General features: G+C 41.5%; 1 protein-coding gene across 2 annotated transcripts in view; it reads right to left on the bottom strand.

The window, feature by feature from the left end:
• The window catches only part of zfhx4 (zinc finger homeobox 4), a 93,941-nt gene extending 80,661 nt beyond the window's left edge, over positions 1-13,280 (bottom strand). Inside the window, exon 1 of one of the 2 annotated variants that reach the window (XM_040044249.1) lies at positions 13,241-13,280. The gene's annotated coding sequence lies outside the window, so the exon portion shown is untranslated. Of the gene's footprint in view, positions 1-3,250; positions 3,464-13,240 lie in introns of those variants that run through there. The other variant, XM_040044247.1, reaches the window with a different exon arrangement.
• Between the last annotated feature and the right edge of the window lie 6,541 nt (positions 13,281-19,821).

Here is a 19,821-nt window from a genome sequence, read left to right as displayed (position 1 = left end):
GGACTTCGAATTAGTTACAAGCACTTAGAAGTCATCTTTTCCCATAAAAAACGTAAATAAAGCAAGTTGTGCAGATGAATATTTCTGAGGTGCAGCGCAAAATGCTCCAACAAGAATGTCTTTTAAGATGTGATTTAACAAAGATAGGATTCATATTTTTTGTGTGTACTTTACACCAGCTTGTTTTTTTTATTGATTATGATACTACAGGTAAATTATGATTTTTTTAATCGTGTAAAGCTCAGAATGTCTTTTTTTGATTCCGAGAAATTGTAGAATATAAAAAAAAATCTTTATGTGATTTTTAAAACGGTAACTGCTCTTTGCGAATAACACTTTTGATCAATAACGAGCGTAAAAACATAAAGAGAGGGGAAAAATACCTGAAAGGAGATTCAAAACCACAGAACCGGCTTTTTGCTGCGCATCAAAATGGACCTGTGTGTCAGGCCTACCTTTATATGTAAAAACAAAACAGACACACAACATAAATTACATGTGAGTGATTTATATTACGTAGTTATGTGTGTGTGTAAAAAATATTCTCGTTGTTTACTGAAAGTGATGACTGTGCTTGCGATCTGTTGCATATAATGGTACACATCGAGCCACAAAGGATCACAGTAATCCACCACATGTTGGAAAGTCATCTCTGCCCTTTCTGGACTACTGAGGCCCCGTGTGGGTTCAGTAGAATCAAACTGCAAAATCCAATACAGGGTCACGCAAAAATCACCGTGTCTATTCAAAGCTCAATTCACTGCCTTTTACATTTAGTGTCCTTACAAAGTGCAGCGTTCTTTTTAGCCCTATATCATCTCAGTGCAAACAGTTTGCCGTGTTTCCCCCATCGGTTTCTTAATAGAGGCTTTTGGGCAAGAGGAAGACTTTACACAGTCTCAATCGGGGAGAAAATCAAGAGATCTTGTTCGCCTTCGTGGAAAAAATCGAAGCTGGGGGTGAATTGAACTGCATGAGCCGGGGCTTGGGATGTGATGATAAGGCTGCTGCTGGCAAGTGAAGTACTTGGTCTACTTTGCAGCCACATTGACTGGACTGCACCCATACCAACTGGATCCTTAAGAAGCCAAGAGATCCGAGCCCGACCCGACCCGAGGCTGTTTATTCTGGGTTTAGAGAGGTCTCCAACAAAGGGGGTGGGTGGGTCGAGGTGATGAACAGAGGCGTCACTTTTCACCCGGATCCAAGGCTCCTGCTGCTGCGCTACTGCTGTAGCTGCCTCCCTGTCCTACAGGGGGGTTTTTCTAGCCTGTCAGCCCTGGGAGGCGTCGCTCACAGACGGCTCGGAGAGTCGATTTTTACCCGCTTCAGCAGCGGACGCGTAAAAAAGTCCACCGGGGGCCGTGCGCTGATCTTTCAGAAGCAGTACGGAGTGGACCCTATATGCCATTTGTGACTTTATTCGCCAGAACGGAGGACTTTTGTAGATTATACAACCCTCATTTCTTTTATTTTTCTCTACGATCGTCTCCATTTCTGTGAAGGGATGTACTTATTTTACACGTGTGTGCTTAAATTTGCGCGCGCCGTTGGCATTTTCGGCGGAGTTGCGTTTGTTATTTCATCGCTTTTCGATGAGAAAACGAGAAATTACAAAGCGGATTTGGAGACCTGAAACAGGCTACCGCTTATCTTAACCTCCTGCGTTTTGTAAATCTCCCCCCACCCCCCTCCCGGTCTCCACCCTCCCTCTCTCCCAGCAGACGATGCTCTTTCTCGGGAGGACCGCTTGACAATAGACCGCGTTAACTAATATTTCGCCCTATTTTCACATCAGCAGCATCCTCAATTAATTGCAGATTTTTATCTGTAAACTCCGTTAGTGTCTCTCTGTTTTTGTGTGTGTGTCTCTCTCTCCGCGTATGTGTGTGCGTGCTTATGTTAGTCTCCGTGCGTGTGAGTGTGCACGAGCATGTGAGTATTTGTGTGTAAAGAAAATAAATTACAGGGAGATGTCTCGCTCGCATCACCAGAAGCTCACACCAGGTAGACTGAAATTAAACTCTGAGTTATAGAGTAATTATCGAACATTAAATGAATCGAGTTTGTTTTATTTTAAAGCCTCCATTGATATATATGAAAGGCGGCATTAAACACCCATAGTGGTCTTCTGTCACTTCAGTACATCAATAACTTTGAATGTCCGGAGAAATTGCCATATTGGCTAACCACACTGGGATATGCTAAGGGACTGTTGGTTCATCAATATTCCCTGAAGACAGACTGGAAACCTCTGTTGATGTTCAGCTTGATTTTTATGTTATTATTATTTTAAATATTTATTTAGTAATTTTTAAACCCGGTCTTTCATGTCTACTGCGGACACCTGATCGTAATTTTTTTTCTGGATGTGCAATGAGACGTCCACCTTGTTTGTCCTATGCGTCGGCGCCCTCATGGGGTTGCAGGGTTGACCCCTCTGCCTCATCAGGACACACACAAAAAACACGCAAAAGCCCATAGCTCTGATCCGCAACCTGCCACACTGACCCACTGGCCAACTCTCGTCCAGCAAACACATACACAAACAAGCTTCATAAAGGGCCCATAAAACAGACAATAAGAAGTTAATTGTAACTCTTCCAACGCTTGGCACCTATGTGAGATTTCGCCACTGTCTCCAGAATAGTAAAGTGAACAAAAAAACAAATAAAAAAATGAAAATTGATCTTTCAAAAAACTGCCAAGCCATTCAATATGCATTTTGACCTCAAAAAATTAAAATATAAAAAATAAAAAATAAACGTGACACACAGAAATCCTCTAAAAGCAAAACCACTTGCAAAACCATCGCCTACATAAAATCCAAGGTGTGGAGTTGCAAAAATCAGTTAATCTGAAAATAAATAAAAAAAGACTGAATTATCTAATCGAAATTAATGTTTTTGAAAATCTTACTTCAGTTACTTGACTGACAGGACATCTCAAAGGAAAGTGGGCAGATTTTTTTTTAAATTTGGTGATAAAAGAGGAAAATGTGAGAAAACCACTAAAAACAAATGAAGTTTTTTTGTCCACAGATGCTCAACACAAACTCTCTCGACGTTTTCACACTCAACCCTAAAGCCACCCAGCAACGGTCCATAAATATGCAATCGGTATATACATATATAAAAAAGAAAAACTTCATATTTACCTCCTCTTACCTCTTCTTAAATTCCCACAAAAAGCACAAAGTAAAATAAGCCACTGAAAAAAGAAGATACATAAAAATGTAGACTCTTGGTACCTTTGGTATAAAGCATTCCGTTTTCCTTCTTTTCGTCGTTCTCTTGCTCAGTAGCGATCCGATAATAGCATATGGAAAGTGTTTTCAAAATGCCCAGATTTGGCACATTGTCATTGAAAAGAGAGGAGCGCAGTGATGCGGTGCTACAACAGGGGAAATGAGTTGCGGATTGGACGCAGCCCGCCTCGGTGCGGACTTATCCCACTTTAATTTAATATTCCGCAATCACACACACTAGTGATGGCATATAATTCAAGGAGAAATTCAGAGGGAAGGAAATGCTTTTGTGCGTGCACGCGCGCGTGTGTGTGTTGCGTTGTGTTTTTTTTTTTTTTACATCACTTTATTTGATTAAGGAGAGAGGCAGCACAATATTGTCTTTTTTTTCTCTGTCTCCTTTTCCCTTTTTATTTGCCCCCCTCACCCCCACCCCAGTCACACTTTTTTCTATTCTTTTATACATGAAACAATAGATATTTATTTGTTTCTATTTAGATCATTTATTTAAAAATCAACAACTCCGACTTCTTTGCGCGTCGGTGTCACACTGCCATCATGCCTAACATAAAATCGAGACCCATAAACGCTTGTTTGTAAAACACTGAACCCAAAATCAATGTATTGGGTCATTTCAATCGATTATATAAACGAAAATCCATACGCAACATGAGACCGGTATCAGCCCATTCTTCCGCTCTCTTTTAAAGGGAGAGAGAGGGAGGGAGCGGGAGGGAGAGAGAGAGATGAAAAAAGCAAAGAAGGGGGAAAAAAAGAGAAGAAAAGGAGAGCTTGTAGCGCCTGAGCTAAAAACAAAGACTGTCAAAGCAGCCCTTTGCCTCAGTCACTTAGATCAGGGCTTCTCCAACATTTTCATGTCAAGGACCCCCAAATGGACACACCTTGCACAAAGGGGTTCTCTTTTAATTGGATTTTGTCCCTGGGGTGTCCAATACAGTTTTTGTTGTTGTCGTTATTGATTTAAAATTGCGTCGCAGACCTGTTTTAAGTGATGCCGGTGACACAAGTGAAACCTTTGTTCAGACACGTGCTTTCTAATTGGAGTAATTCTGGCTTAATGAAATCACAGTGAAATTAAACAATTCTGCGCTTTACCCCCGGGGGTGACCCTCTCCGGCGTGGCCTTTGAGGATTCTTGAATCCAGACTTTTGAGGACCACTGACTTAGATGTCAAAGTGCTTCCAGATGCACAGTGATAGTGCGAGTCCTGATGACAACAATTAGAAAGAAAATGCCCTAATCAAACGTGGCCACACGGGATTACGCTGCATTTCAAGGGTCAAGGGGAATCGTTTCAGTACCCCTGCTTTCCACAAAACCCACTCTGCATGCCAAATATCACATTTCAGCATCACATAACCTAACCCCACCAACAATCAAGCACTTCATGCACTATAATCACATATGCAAATGACATAAGAAAAGGTATGGACATGACAGCAAGTGCCCGCTCTCAGATGAGCTATTGCATAAACTGTGCTTTAATATGCAACGTGATATGGGAGGTGTGTGGGGCAAGAAACGGGGGAATTAGGACAGGCGGAGGGGTAAAATAAGGAGGTGCCAATCATGCAAAATTTACATGGGACCACAGCTGTTGGGGCTCTCGGGCAGGGAAAGAGGTGGAGTGCAATTGGGGAGGGGTTGGTCATGAGATTAGGAGACAGAGGGAGAAGACAGGGGTGAAGGTGTGGGTGGTGGGTTCGCCGGTGCCACTCTGTTTATTTGATAAGCGCAATCGATGGCCCTTGACTGTAAAGTCTTTACCCAGATGCAGGCGGGGCAAGGTCTGCTGTGATACTGCTCCCGAACAAGAACAAGTGTTGAAGGCAAAGAGGAAGGAGACGCAGCAGAAGAACTGAGAGAAGAGAGGGTGGGAGAGTGAAAGAGAGAGAGAGAAGGGTGACTTGGCAGACGTCGCCGCTCGCATTTCGGGTCGCTCACGAGAGGAAAAGCAACACTATAAGTGCCTGCACACCCTCGGAAGCACACACGCCCTCCCCGCTTCCCCGTGTGCAACCCTCTCACACAACACACACAGCCAACATCACTGCTGTTTCCATTCAGTCTCACCTCGCCCTGCTGCCCTCCTCCCACTTGGCCCTTTGGTCCTCCGATCTTTTTCATTGTTGAACCCTGTTTAATAGACACGCGTCCAGTGAGTGTCCTCCATACGGACGGTGGTGGGGGATGGGACCCCCCGGTTCCACACACACCCACCCCCAAAAAACGGCTTTATCGTTACGCGCAAACACACACACACAACTACTCTCTTCATTCTATTGATTATCACTCAGATCCACGTGGACTTAGACCGGTAAAGCTGCCGTGGATGGGAACAAAAGCACCTGTATGCTCAATTAAATAAAAATAAAAAAATTCAGCTGACAACATTCACAATATAGAACAAAATAACTGTAATGATTCCCGGTTAGTAATGTAACTACAATTTCTACAATCAGTATTTAAATATTCTGCATATCCTATTGCAAGACTGCACGAGGAATTCTCGCAAAAAAGAGTATACCAAGAAATTACTGACAAATTAATTTAAATATGCAGCACTGATCATTTCATTATTTGGGAAAATCAACCTTGTTAGAATATTATTGATCTATAATAATAATACTACTACTACTAATAATAATACAAGTTTGGAATCCAAAGTAAAGGCCTGCCATTTAATGGCCTAAGGAAACAAGACCGCTATACTGTGCGTTATCACATGGCTTATTAAAGTGCTTTCTTCATGACAACCCATGGCGTGAACATGTCAATTTAGTGGTCCGAGAGGTCCTTTTTAGAGCTCCAGGAACCCCCTACTCTCTCTCTCTTGGGGACTGTCACCCCCTCCACCTTCCCACCCCATCATCCATCCATCCGTGCCCCCGCACCCCCACACCCCGCCTTTCCTCTGACACTCAGTGGGCCACCCCAACACGGCAAATAACCGGTCAGTACTAAGAAGTCAGTTCTGTGGTCAGATTGACATTTCAGCTTTCTGAGTGAAAAACCTCAAGTGTGTCATGTGGTGTTTAAAAAAAAAAACCCGTCTGATTAAAAGGTAATGTTGCAAATTACTGGGATTTTTGAATAATTTAAACTTATGTCGATTTCTATTTTTTAAATGCTTTATTAAAAAATAATAAGGCTATGCTATTAACTCAATTAGCTCGATTAAAAATAAATTAATACATTCGTGAAAGTAATTGTTTTGATTCAATATAATAATAATAATTTAAAAAACAAACACTGAACATGTTCGTTTCGCCATTTTTATTTTTTTAAATGTTTTTTGTGCTGCAGCACGTTAGAAAACAAAGAGTAACCACCTAACACTGCTGTCAGCTGTGGGCTTGTACATTCAGTCAGTCTCCTGCCCGGACGCCATCGTCTAACAAGCCAATCAAGTCAACCGGAGGCGCAATGACCACTGCGTAAATGCGCACGGATTAGGGAATGCAGCCCAGACAAATTGGCAACGCTTGAAGGGAAAGAGAGAATAAAGAACAAGAACTACAGGGGGAGAGAGAGAGAGAAAGAGAGTAAGAGAGAGAAAGAGGCGTCATCTTTTGAGGTGTGCAGTGACCCCGAAAGACGCTTGTTGGCTTCATCACTACATTAGAAGAGTCCTTATGAGGGCTCTTCAACCTTCTTTCCAAGTGACCATCATTAAACCCGATGACCCGAGTTCAAGCAGCCATTTTTGCAAGCACCTACCATACCGAAGTTTCGGTGAGCAAAACACTCCCAGCTCCTGATGCCTGATCTGGAGGTGACTCTGACCTCTGACCCTACCGTGTTGGGGGCAATAGAAACAGGGTTTCCGTGCAGCAATGAGCAGGTTTTAAGATGTATTATAACAGAAACATCAATTTAACAGCAGTCACTAATTATTCTGGGGAATGTGAAACTTTACCTAATTTGTAAAATGATATAGCTGGTTCTGTTCTTGGATATAAAAAATGCATGAACACATCTGTAATTCCCACCATTAACTGCCTATTACGTCTTTAGAAAGACAATTTGTACAGAATTAAATTTATTTAAATTGAAAATTAAAGACAAAAGGGAATTTGTGGAGATATGAAAGCTTTGTACTTCCTCACCATATATGTAAATTCCAAACCTGCAGATTTTTTGTTTGAACCAGGGTTAATTTTAGATTTTAAAGAGATACTTCGTATTATAATACAAAGTGAATGCATTTTTTTAAGGAATAAACATCATACCTTGAACTTAATCACCCTCAAACAAGCAAGCAAAGTGTGGATAGCATTGAAACCCCTCAACAGACACACGCAGGAATACACACAAACACAAACTCTGTTATGTTTTCAATTTGGGTTGAAATGCAGACATTTTCCCTTGGTTCCATAACTGCCATCCGTGTCGCCCCTCCCTTCAATTAAATGCTATTTCTCCCAAACAAAATGTCAGAATCATTCCACATAGGGTAGTTCAACAGTGATTTGTTCTGAAAGCTATGTGTCTTTCTCTGAGATGGCGTGCGCATTTGTATGTGTGTGTATGTCTGTTTGTGTGTCCTGACCTCAATTCTAACTGGGTTCACAAAGGGACAGAAAAAAGGTGCCTAAAAATACATTTAATTCACAATCAGCCCATCTGAACTGAGAGTGACAAATCCTTTTAGAACGCCCCACAGTGAGATGTGAGATTATGAAACATAAATACGCACACATACACACCAGCCCATGAAGTCACGCAACTACACACCTGCACCACACATGAATGGAAACAGTAAAATACAATCAGCTGTAGAATTTCCAAAATGAATTCTAATGGAAGATTATGTGCTTTAAAAAAATATTCAGAAGAAATGACTGACCTGAAAACTGAAAATATCAGACATATATCCACCTTATTGACAAGTGGATACATTTTGAGTAAGCATTTCTAAAATACTCTGGCATAGGTTGTTTTGACATTTTCTGATGCAGTAAATGTTACATTAATCTTTATTTTTAGAGACTTAAATTAATATTCTGTAAGCATGTGTCATTGTATCTGCAGATGACGTGTAGCAGCTCAGATGAAAATGTAATTAAAATACTGGAAAATACTGAAAAAAAATGTCCCAGTCTTGTTAATCTTGTTATTTGTTTTACATTAAACTATTTCTGGCTGGTGTACCTACTATATCTTTGTTTTCATAGCCCATCTTATTCTGTCATTCTAATTTTGCGTCTCAATCATTTTTCCTAATGACTTCAAATCGCTGATTTGCGTATACGTTTAATCGGCGTGTTTTTAAAATGCCAACTGTATTGGACCCAAGTCAAACGCACCTGATTCTGCCTATCCAGCTTTAATAGAGCAAACTGGGACGGGGGCTGGTGGGGTGTGCACCTTGTCAGTCATTCTGAAGGAGTCAGGCACAGATGCAGCAAGCACAGATTTTGCCATAACCGCCTACATTGTGTGGTATGCTGAACTGTATGTGAACGGCATCTCTTTTTGTCATTAGGCACACATTTAAAAATGCTAAATGAGAAGATTTTTTTCTCGTGTTGTATTTAAAAGAAAAATGAAATTGAAATGTGCTGAAGTTTAAATTTATCACAGGTATTTAATGTTGGGGTCAAAACGACCTCAGCTGACTTAATCATGTGACAATATAAATAATGTTTACTTGCATTTACAGCACATAAACTCTAATTACTAATTATAATTAGTAATTAATACTAATTACTAATGCAGACTGTAATTTGGATAAAAGGTTCAATTCCCAGCGGAAATGCATATGTTTTGCATAACATGCATATTAACTCACATTTAAAAAATGCATTCTGTTGCTTAATAATTGCATATCTGATGACTGTTAAGTAAAAATAAGGTTATATTTTACGATAATACCACTATGATCACACTGTTTACAATTCTTTTATCTCGGGGTCCCCGGACTACATTTGGTACACTCTTTGTGTGTTAAAAATATCTGCGCGAAGAGCGTTAAGGTACAAAATTGTCGCTGCAGTTGTTCATCTGTCCTATTTATACCCCAGCAGACAGACACTGTGCTGAAGTCCACTGACACAGAGAGATTCCAAGATGGCCGCGCACCTGTCATGGAGGTATCTTGTCCTGATTATGTATGGAGATCACCTCAAGGCCTCCGTAAGCTAGCGAGAGTATGCACACCTCCAGTCGCAGGTTTGATGCTGGTCAAAAGCCTGTCATTTTAAAACCACTGACTGCCCCACAGAAAGAAAGGATAAGCCCAGGCTATGTCTCCTTTCTCCCTCGCTCTCCTCCTCGCTCACTCTCTCTCACACACACACAACCAGACACACACTTCTTTTTTCTTTCTCTCCGTTGCCCTCTCTCCCTCATTCTGTCTCTCTCTTTTTCTCTCTCTCTCTCGCCCCTCTCTCACATCAGAAGTGCTGAAATGCACCCCAGGGCCAAATCGCACAGAACAACCCCTCTGAGCCAGAGAAAAAAGCTGGAATTCGTTTGCCCTGATATTTCACCAGCACCAGCCAGGAGCGAGGGGAGAGGGAAAGACAGAGGGAGAGAGAAAGGGAGAGAGAGAGGGAGAGAGAGGGGGGGGAAAGAGACTGGGGCAGAGAAAAAGGGACAGATAGGAAAACGGCAGACCAGGGTTGTATTTATTGGGGGTGTGAGTGCCGCGCTGTAGGCTGTGGGATGGTCGGGAGAGTGCAAGGTGTTGCTGTTAGGTGTGGTTGGGTTTACAGAAAGGGGAAGAGCATGCATAGATAGAATGGTGGAGTGAGGAAAAAAAAAGAGAGAGATGGAAGGATTGGTCATGCGCAAGGTAAGAGAGAGGCTTTGTTTGATTGTATGTGGTGGTGGAGGGGTTGAGGTGGTGATGTGGGGATGGGGAAGGAGGGGGTCGAAGCTGTCGTCTGTAGGGTTATTATTATTGCAGGCAATCTTTGTGTGTGTGTGTGTGTGTTTGTGTTTGTAAGAGAAGGAGATGTGAGGAGATATGAGATTCAGCTTCGCGGGTCATTATTATTATTTATTTTCTTCTGTGACGAATGGCATGTGGCGAAAATTCTGAAGGTTTGAAGTCACACCCTCGGTGACGCCACTGATTACGCGGCTCATTTGCATACATAACGAGAACTGTTGATGCAGGTACCGGCTGATGCCTCGACTAGTACGTCTAGGGCCTCCTATTGATCTATCGATTCGAGTGGGAGGACTGAACTTAAATACAGTATGCGCATTCAGTGAACACACGCACACACACAAGTAGGCCTCGACGATTAACATTATTCCCACCTGCCCCACTGTGCCAGTAATAACTCCAAGAGGAACATTAACAGTTGGGAAAGAGCTGAAAGGACGAGGGCAGAGCATATAAAAGGAAATATAGTTTAAATGAAAGAGAGATCAGAAGAGCGGAGTGGGATAGAAGAGCATTTTTTGCCATTTCACCCAGTTTAATAGGAGGACAGTTAATGGGCCCTTTTTTATCGGGCACAGGCATCAATCAAAAGGTGTCAGGCGGCCGCTGAATCTGGGCTGTGGTCCTCTTCACAGATGACTGATTAGCAAGCCAAAATCACCAGATCCATCTTCCGGCGGTCACTTTTATTACAGTCATTTTTAAAGTGACAGCAACCTGCCTTGTCTCACAACACTGGCCACCGCATATATATTCTCATCTTTTCTCCCCCCCCCCTCTTTTTTTCCTCTCTGCATCCGTCTTCCTCTCTCATTCTGTCGCTGAGTATTTGGTCAGTCACTCTCCTGTTGTTTCCACACCCCCCCTCTTCGTTTCTCCTTCTTTTAACTACTTTTATCTGACTTTCTCTCAGTCTCTCTCCAATTCCCCCACCCCCTGTTGGTACTACACTTATTCTCTCACTCTGCTGGGCAGGTTGAGGGGAAGCAGGGTCAGGGAGGTGTGGAGAGAGACAGGGGAGACAGGGGGGAGAGAGAAGAGAAAATAAGCCCCCCCACCTCTTCCATTGTCTGAAGGGTGTGTTCTGAATCCCTATATCGTTTGCTCTCCCGAGATGGTCGAGAAATTCATTTTGCACACTTTCCCCTGCTGTCTTACACTGGAGGAGGAATTCTCCATTCCCAAGCAGAAGATGAATGCAAATGAAACAGTTTCGGCGTGGGATGTGTTGGTCACAGCTGCATTTACATGGCTGCGTTCTGCAGACGGCATTTTAAAGAAACAGACATGGTGACATTAAAGTTGGAGGCCGGGGAGTGTTAAAACGTGTTTGGGGGGCCAGCACGTAATAATATGTTGCTGGAAAAGGGGTGTCAGGAGACTGTCTTGGGGTAGAATTTTGTTTTGGAGCTTGTCAGTCGGATTTTTCATCTTTTCTTGCTTCAGTTTACTTACAGGCTGTGTTCAAAATAAATCACTGCATCAAATAATCATTGTGCAATCATTCAAAATGGCAGCTGAGCTATGTTTACCCAACGGTTTGCATACATGTGTGTGTGTGTGTGTGAGCGAGTGTGTATGAGGCCAGACTCTAAAGAGCACTCCTGTGTCTTGGCAGGAGATATGCTAATCGCAACTGACATCAATCTGAAAAACATCAGCCGAAGTAACATGTGTCTAAGATTACATTTACAACCTTCTGAGCAAAGAGGGACAGAGCGAAAGCGCGCACACACACATACAAACACACACACACACGCACGCACACACATAGCGAAGGAAAAGTGGGTCAGGTAAAACAAGCAAACGTATTTCAGAGACAGCCTGCCATTTGCAATGTCCTCAAAAAACAACTGATTGAACAGCTTGTCGAAACATTAAGGATCAAATTTGAAAGCTTTGGAGTCATCTTAAATACACGGAGGATTATTCTATTAAACAAATGCGCCCTTTGTTTTTAACTGCCTGCTTAAATAGGGAAAATTTTTAATATTTAGAGACACAAAAAAAGGATTAGTCCTTTCCTTTGTTCAGGCTTTTAAAGTTAAGGTTATGAGTTCCTTTCATTTTTTTTCGATGAGGTGGAGGGAATATATTTATATTCCTGGCAGTGACATGCATTAGAAGACAACCTAGGTTACATTTTACAGTGAAACAGCTGAACATCTGAGTGACTCAGGCGGGTGTAAAATATGGGTCCTGCTAAACTCCATTTGTATAGGACGCTTAGATGTGAGTGCGAGTGTGTGCTGAGGGAGCAGATAGACAGAGAGACATACACACACAGGAAATCATAATAATGGTGCTAGCAGCTGTGGCTTACTAAGTGAACACATACGACTGCAGATATACTGGAATCGGTCTTCCCCTAAGCTTGGGTTCAGATCTGTGGGTGTGTGTGAGTGTGAGAAGGAGACAGTGAGAGAGAGGTTGCATGTGGAGAGAGGCTCCGTGCCTCCCTATCTTTCCATTATAAAGTTAAGTTAGAACATAAGCCCTCCTCATACACACTTAAACACTCAAAGTTCAGATTCATTTGTCACAGCTGAAAAGCATCAAAATTGAGACAACAAACTTTGCCTGCTATTTGTGTCGTTCTTTCTCTTTCCTTCCGCTCTCGAACACACTCTTAAGGACGCTTTCAGTCTATCTGGAGGGCAGCGGGCCACTCGGGTCTGACAGCGAATTCGTCCCGAACATCCGCCAATAAAAGATTGCTCCAGTATTTTACGCTGGAAACGTTTGATGACAAGTAGTAACTAGCGTGAAATTCCCCCTAGATTAAATGTCCTAGGAGTTGTATTCCCATCCGGCAAATACACACATATGGGAACATGTAAGACTGCACACACACACACGCAACCTGTAAACTCTCTGCAGGGGGAAGGCGCAGGAAACAAATATATATTCTGAGAGAGACACACAGAAACATATGGCCATAGAGTACACTCGGGCACAGTCATGGTCCCATGCAAACACAATGACAGAAGCAGACATACTATATGTACAGTATAGACTGGATACTATATAAATGCATATGAATGTCTGCATAGAAAAACACTGATTTACTCACAGGCGTTCAGACTGGAGACACACTGGGGGGCAAATCATAGCAAGAGACTTGTAGCTTGTTTGGCTGATTACCAGTCGAGCAAACAGTAGAAAGAGCATGCTCACACTGCCACCTCCATCCTCCTCCTACACACACACACACACACAAGCACGCACACACACATGCTTACATACAGCGTGTCACATACACAAACCAGTTTTTTTCTTTTCTTGTTTTTTTTTTAGTGCTGATTATTATAATTGTTCTAAGTTCTGCTTTCTTCTCTTTTTCCCCACCAGTTTTTGCTCATTATATTTGTCTCGACTGAATTGAGACTTTAGCAGGCACATTGGTTCAAAATGTTAAAAAATTTTTTTGTTTAATTAAGCAGGTAACACTGCGGTCAAGTAATGGAAAAATTTAGGGGTGTTTATACAAAATACTTGTTGGCACTTTTGGGAAAAATACACAATTTAAATTAGACTTGTTGATTTCTTTGATCTCAATCTTTCAAGCTCTTTCTTTCTCTTTCACACGAACTCACACACACACATACTCAGAGTGAGTCACACGATGGATAGGGTCAGACAAAAGCATCAGTAGGCTTTTTTGCCATCACAAACCAGCCTACTGAAAGTATCATTGCGCTATAACACAATGCATAAGTCTATAAGATAGTTTCTTTTAACAATATCAAGCTGCAGTAATTTTAGCTTGACTACTCCTCCAATCACATGACTCTGACCTTTCGCGACTTGAACATAGATGCAAAAGAATACTCTGATTTGGGTCTTTTGGATAGAATAATCTAGATTGGTATTCTCTTTCTTGCTTTTTCCATCTTTCTTTTTTCTGACCAAAAACTGATTACACCTTCTGTAGCATCATATTTCTTTACTTAGCTATTAGGTTTTCTCCAATATTCTATTCACTTTTATTAAATGAGACAACAAAATTGCCTTGAAACCAATTCGATTGCTTAAAATGAATATCTAAGAGGAGAGCTTACTTGGATTTTAATCCGTTTTATATTACGCTGACTCTAATGCCAACATTTAATAACTCTTAAATGCCCAACATATGTAGGCAGTTTTAATGTTCTAAGTTACACATCATGTCCAGTTTGCGAAAGTGGAAAATGGCAACAATTTCAGCCTAGTTTGGAGCTCAGTCACATCAAGAAACAGTGTATACATCATAAGAGATGTAATAAATGCCTTTAAAACAAATCTGCCATGATGGCGCAATTTCAGTGCCACCTGGTTCTTATGCAAGGCTTCCTGCTGTTCTCGTGCAGGGAAAGTCAAAGCAGAGCATGAGGAGGTCAGACAGAGGTAAGTCTAAATAAAGTCTCTAACTGGGCCGCTTTACAAGGCTTAGTTAAAGATATTGATTCAGTTGTAAAAAGCAACATTCTGCTTAGTGAAGAGAAAGTTGCAGTTTACAACTTGTATGTTCATAGCATCTCTTGGCATGTGTTTCCGTTACCACAGTTATATGCCATAATTGCATTAGACTTATGACCTTTCAGAGGAGTGGGAAGGAGCAAGAAAATCCTTGGAACATCTTAATTCGATCCCTTTCAAAGGGGAGAGGCCGATTTTGGGAGAGGAGGAGGATGTGCACATGACATATTACAAGCAGAGCGGTGCCAGCTATTGCAGTGCCCTGTTTTTTATTTTCACTTCATATTCTTCAATGAAAGGTTCTTTTGTTGTCTACTGGCTGATTGACTTTAATAAGAAACATTCTATTGTACCAAATGTTGGTTTTGCACAAATGAACTTTGTGCTTCCCTTACTTATTTTCAAATTAGATTCAAAAAAAGGCACAGAGCAGTAGAGGCGGGCCTGGCTGTTTGGGATCACAATAAACATGACATGCACATGCACCTAAGCAGTTCTAAGTCATTCATATGCTCATACACAAAGCTGTAATCCCTTATCCTTTACACCCCAAAGTGCGTTATGGTCTAGAAAGAGAATTCAAAAAGCGTGACTTTGACAGAGAAGGAGGAAAAACAATATTTAGAGGAGGAAGGGACCGACGTGGAGAGATGAGAGAACAGGATAGTGAACTGACTATGCAACAGCATTCAACTTGATTCTCTCACGGCATTTAACATGGTTCAGTTATAAGGCTGCAAGGGTGTTTGCGAGTGAGTGTGTGTGTATGTGGTATCGACAAACTCAGCCCTTGATCTGTGAAGAGGAGGTGATGGTGTCTTAAGAGTTGGCTGTGTACAAATTGTGTAGATTTAGCCACTGGAAACAATCCTGTAGTGTGTGTGTGTGTGTGTGGATGGAGCCACTGAAAGCAATTCCTCAGAATAACCGGTGAGTTGGACTACCTGCTGGCATGAGCTAAGCTGTAGATCGATAACAAGTGTGCGTTTGTGTCCGTATATGTTAGAGTGTTTGTCGTATGTTTATTTGTGTGTGTAGGTAGGTACGTGTGGGTGTGGGTGTGTGTACGTGTGTGTTGAGGCATCATACAGTTACTGAACCATTTGCTATATTTGGCTCCCTCAATGCAACATCAGATTTTATGAAAGCAATCCATCTGAATCGGCACAATAAATTCCCATCAGCCGACAATTGCTTAAGTGAATCTAACAAGTGTTTCTAAAATCTTTATAAAATTACATCTGAGCTCGAACAGATTAGATGTTAGAAACAACATTTAGGTCAATAATACAGTTTAGACAACACGTCGGATCAATACGCGCACATAAACACACAGCTGTGAGCACATTCACACGCGTATACAGATTCAGTTGCCATGGCGTCCGTATGCTTTTTGCATGTTCCTGTCACCCTGCCGACGAGAGTGTCATGTGCTGAAGGGCATGGTGACCCAAGCAGCCAGCAGCTTTTCCTCAAGGGTGACATGTCCATTACATTCTAACAACAGAGACAGCCAGCGTCCGGGCCTAGTTCAACCTGAGACAGGCACTGACACTTTCTCTGGCACTCATCTCCATACTACCACAGTTGCTGTATCACCAAGAATCATGTTTTCCTTTTTTTCAAAAAAAGATTTCAGGACATGTTTGAATTTCCACAGCATAATTTCAGCAGGTGTCACGGTGCAATATTCATGAAACAACCTTCAACCTATTGGCCTTTACTTTGTGCTGGCTTCTGCAAAGGAGAGCTGCAGGCAAATAAAATGCACAGTCATGTGATAATATAGAATATATCACAAGGTATTATTAGGCTGTGATTGAATAAGACAGATGAGTGAGTGCTGCTCGGGCAGCCAAGCTGCAGTTTGCCAAATAACCAAACGCGCCGGCTCTGGTCCATCTCAGATCTGATAGTCGCTTGATCTAATCATTGCATCTGGCAGCGTGGGTGCATTTGTAGCAGTGGAGGAAAAAAGTTGGATGAGAATTCTTAATAGATTTTTGAGTGTACATTTTGTATAATTATGGTAGTTTAAAATTAAAATGTAAAAGAGTGGCAGAACACACTGGGGGAAAAAAAGTATGCATTGACGTATTTTTCACTCAGTGTTGATGTTTATGGGTTTTTTTGCTGACAGAAATACTGAAGCTGGTGGAGGTAGGCTAACCACAGACCACAGGTACAGACACACTACGGCTCCACAAACAGTGCAGCTCAATGGTAACACAAACAGCATGGGTTCATAAGGCACATGGCACGCTACATAATTAGCATTGCTACTCATGTATATGATCACAGTTAGCCAACAAAAACCCCGCAAACATAATGATAACAAAATGGAAAGCCCAGTCAAATCAAGTTCAGATTGTCGCTGAAGATGCAGACAGCTCGTGTATTTTAAACAAAAGGATATGATTGATGATTGAACAATGGTAATTATTAATCCCAGAGTCCTGGTGAGTTTATAGCAAGATAAATTTGTAGCTTCAACATCCAAAATGTGCCTGTCATCAGTAATCATTAATAGCGTTGGATTTGTACATGCACTACTGTAAAAAATATTTTTTAATTAGCGTGTCTTACTTCAGTGAGATGCTGTGACATTATTACAGCACTACATAAGATAAACTACCAGAATGGGAAGCCGATTATAATATCTCTAACTTTACCCCCCTGTTAGGTTGTTAGCATTCCGGCGAGCACGTCTCAGTGCAAAAAGAAAAAAAATGTTGATATGTCTGGCTGACACTAAACATAATCACTCCCGGAAAACAAGGACGGAGAGTTTTGAAGCCCTTTTTGATGTAGGCAGCAGCTTGGAGTCAGTAATGAGGATGTTGATTTTGTTCTGATTATAGAATTGCTGGTCTGTTTGTTGATATAGCTCAGCTGTGGCCCTCCCTCCCGCTGAGCTACATGGACACCAACTGCCAACATGTGAATTAAAGTTACTTACCATCCAATTAGTCATACTACTCACACTTGGAGCAGAAAATGTTCAGCACAACAAGAGATCAAATCCAGACCTCTAGACTAAGCCATTAGTTACTTATGAGATAGGTTCAGCTTGAGGTATCCTAATAAAAGCAACAGTAATATGCAATCAAATCACTGCTGCGGCTAACAATTGTTCATATTTTTCATAGAGTAGAATGAATAAGCTGACGTGTAATTAACTGTAATCAAATATATAGTACAGATATAGATATAAGTATATGCGAGGTACTGTATGATCAAAAAGGCTCCAAAATGTAACCTGATTTAAACTTGGCCAATTTCCTGTTCAGGGGTATCTTCTCAGGCATGTCCTGACTGATTCCAGAGTAAGCACTATTTTTAGATCGCTCCCTAGAAGTCCTGTTCTGACCATTCATACTGTGCACTCACCACAGGCCATAAACTCGTGCAGAGTGCAAAAATCAACTGCTGTTTCAAACTGACCCGAATTTCAATTAGAGGATCACTGCTGGTAATGACAGCTGGGTCTCGGACTACGACTGAGGAGTTTTCAACAGTTTTTAGTGGAAGAGTCGACACTTTCCAAGAGAGCAAATGATGTACAGCACGAGAACGGGAAAAGACTCATCATTTTTTTTTAACATTCACTGGGTGTGCGCTGTGATTGTCCCACTGGTTGAGGAATGTCAGCACTGATTTCAACTGTAACGTCCTATGGTCTCTGAAGGAGAATATTCAGCAGGATGATTCGAACTGTGGCCAGCATGTCATCTCATGCTGGCTTCGAGCGACACAAAACAAACCAAAAAAAAAAAGCCCCAATCAATTTTACGGGTTGCCATTTTAACACTGGAGAAAACCCTGTGCTTATCACAGAGGAAAAAGTGTGAAAAAGAGGTGTAGGAGGGTATGATCTTGAACGTAAAAGTGGCCAAAATTAAATCAGGTAAATAAATAAATTGGATTGTTATTAAAAAAGTAAGTTTTACACATTACATAATACATTTTTACTACTTGTTACAGTACTTTTACATTACTCATAGCATGTCCTGAAATAATAAGCTAGCAATATATACTGCACAGACAGACGCACATCCCTTTCCTAACGAAGACACGCACATAAGATATTTGCGTTGAGCATTGTGACAATTATGTTGAGTATTTGCACAAAGTGGACAGCAAAGTTGATGTGTGAAGAAATGAAGGCACCTATGCTATAAACCTGACTACTTTTGCTTCACTTTTTGTCCAGGGTTGTTTTCAGCTAGCTTTGTGTTAGCATGCTGTCTTCTCAGATGCTTGCAATAAGAGGATGGAGTGTTAGCAGTGAATAGCTGTTTCTTGCCTGGGTGCAGTTTGGACTTTACAGTCACATTCTTGTCATTTTATGCAAAGAAAACAAAAGTAATGTCCATGTAAGTATTCCTCAAAAGTTATAGACCACTTTCCCATTTTGCTTGTTTAGCTTTTTCACTTCACCCATCATGCAGATAATCTAAAATCTATGTAACGCAAGTAACCACATAGTTTTGTTTGCTTAGTAACTGTAATGTCATTACTGAATTTAGTTTAGTATTGGGTGACATGACTGCACTGCAGAAAAAAATGTACATATGTATATATACATATATATTTATCTAAAGTCACGCACATTGACAAATTTAAAATATCACCCATATCCTCACTCCATTAACAACCTACAAACTCAAAGGATGCAAACACCATCTCCAGTCTCTCATACACTGTGAATTTCAAGATGCACTTAAAAAGCAGCAGAAACAACTCATACACCCTCAAACCCTCTTAGTAAAAATGCTAAAATCTGAGCACTCCCATTATACATAATTTAGGGGAATCTATATTCATAGAAGTGCGGGGCGTGTTGTGCTCAATGGGGTAAAACGCCCCTGTGTGGCTAATGGAATGGCCTGAGTTGCGTGATTGAGTGAAATGTGCTGGAAAGATTGGGAGGAATTTTAGTGCAGATAAATAAAGAGGAGATTCTGCTTTTTACTGGTCGTCAGCATTAATGCAGCATCTCCCCAGGTGATCAACACATTCAAATGGAGAGACGGAGCAATGGAGAGAGGAAGTGATGGGGGAGACAAAGACAGGAAGAGGGCGAGAGGCATGGAGGAAACGAAAGAGAGAGAGAGAGAGTGAGCGAGTGAGAGGATACTTTAAGAAATAGCCTGCCTCAACCCTACTCCACATGCACAAGGGCCATAGTATAGC

Source organism: Simochromis diagramma, unplaced genomic scaffold, assembly GCF_900408965.1.
Source record: "Simochromis diagramma unplaced genomic scaffold, fSimDia1.1 OVJJ01000602.1, whole genome shotgun sequence".
Lineage (NCBI taxonomy): Eukaryota > Metazoa > Chordata > Actinopteri > Cichliformes > Cichlidae > Simochromis > Simochromis diagramma.
Note: the sequence above shows the minus strand (reverse complement) of the source record. Positions and strands in the feature narration are given on the sequence as shown.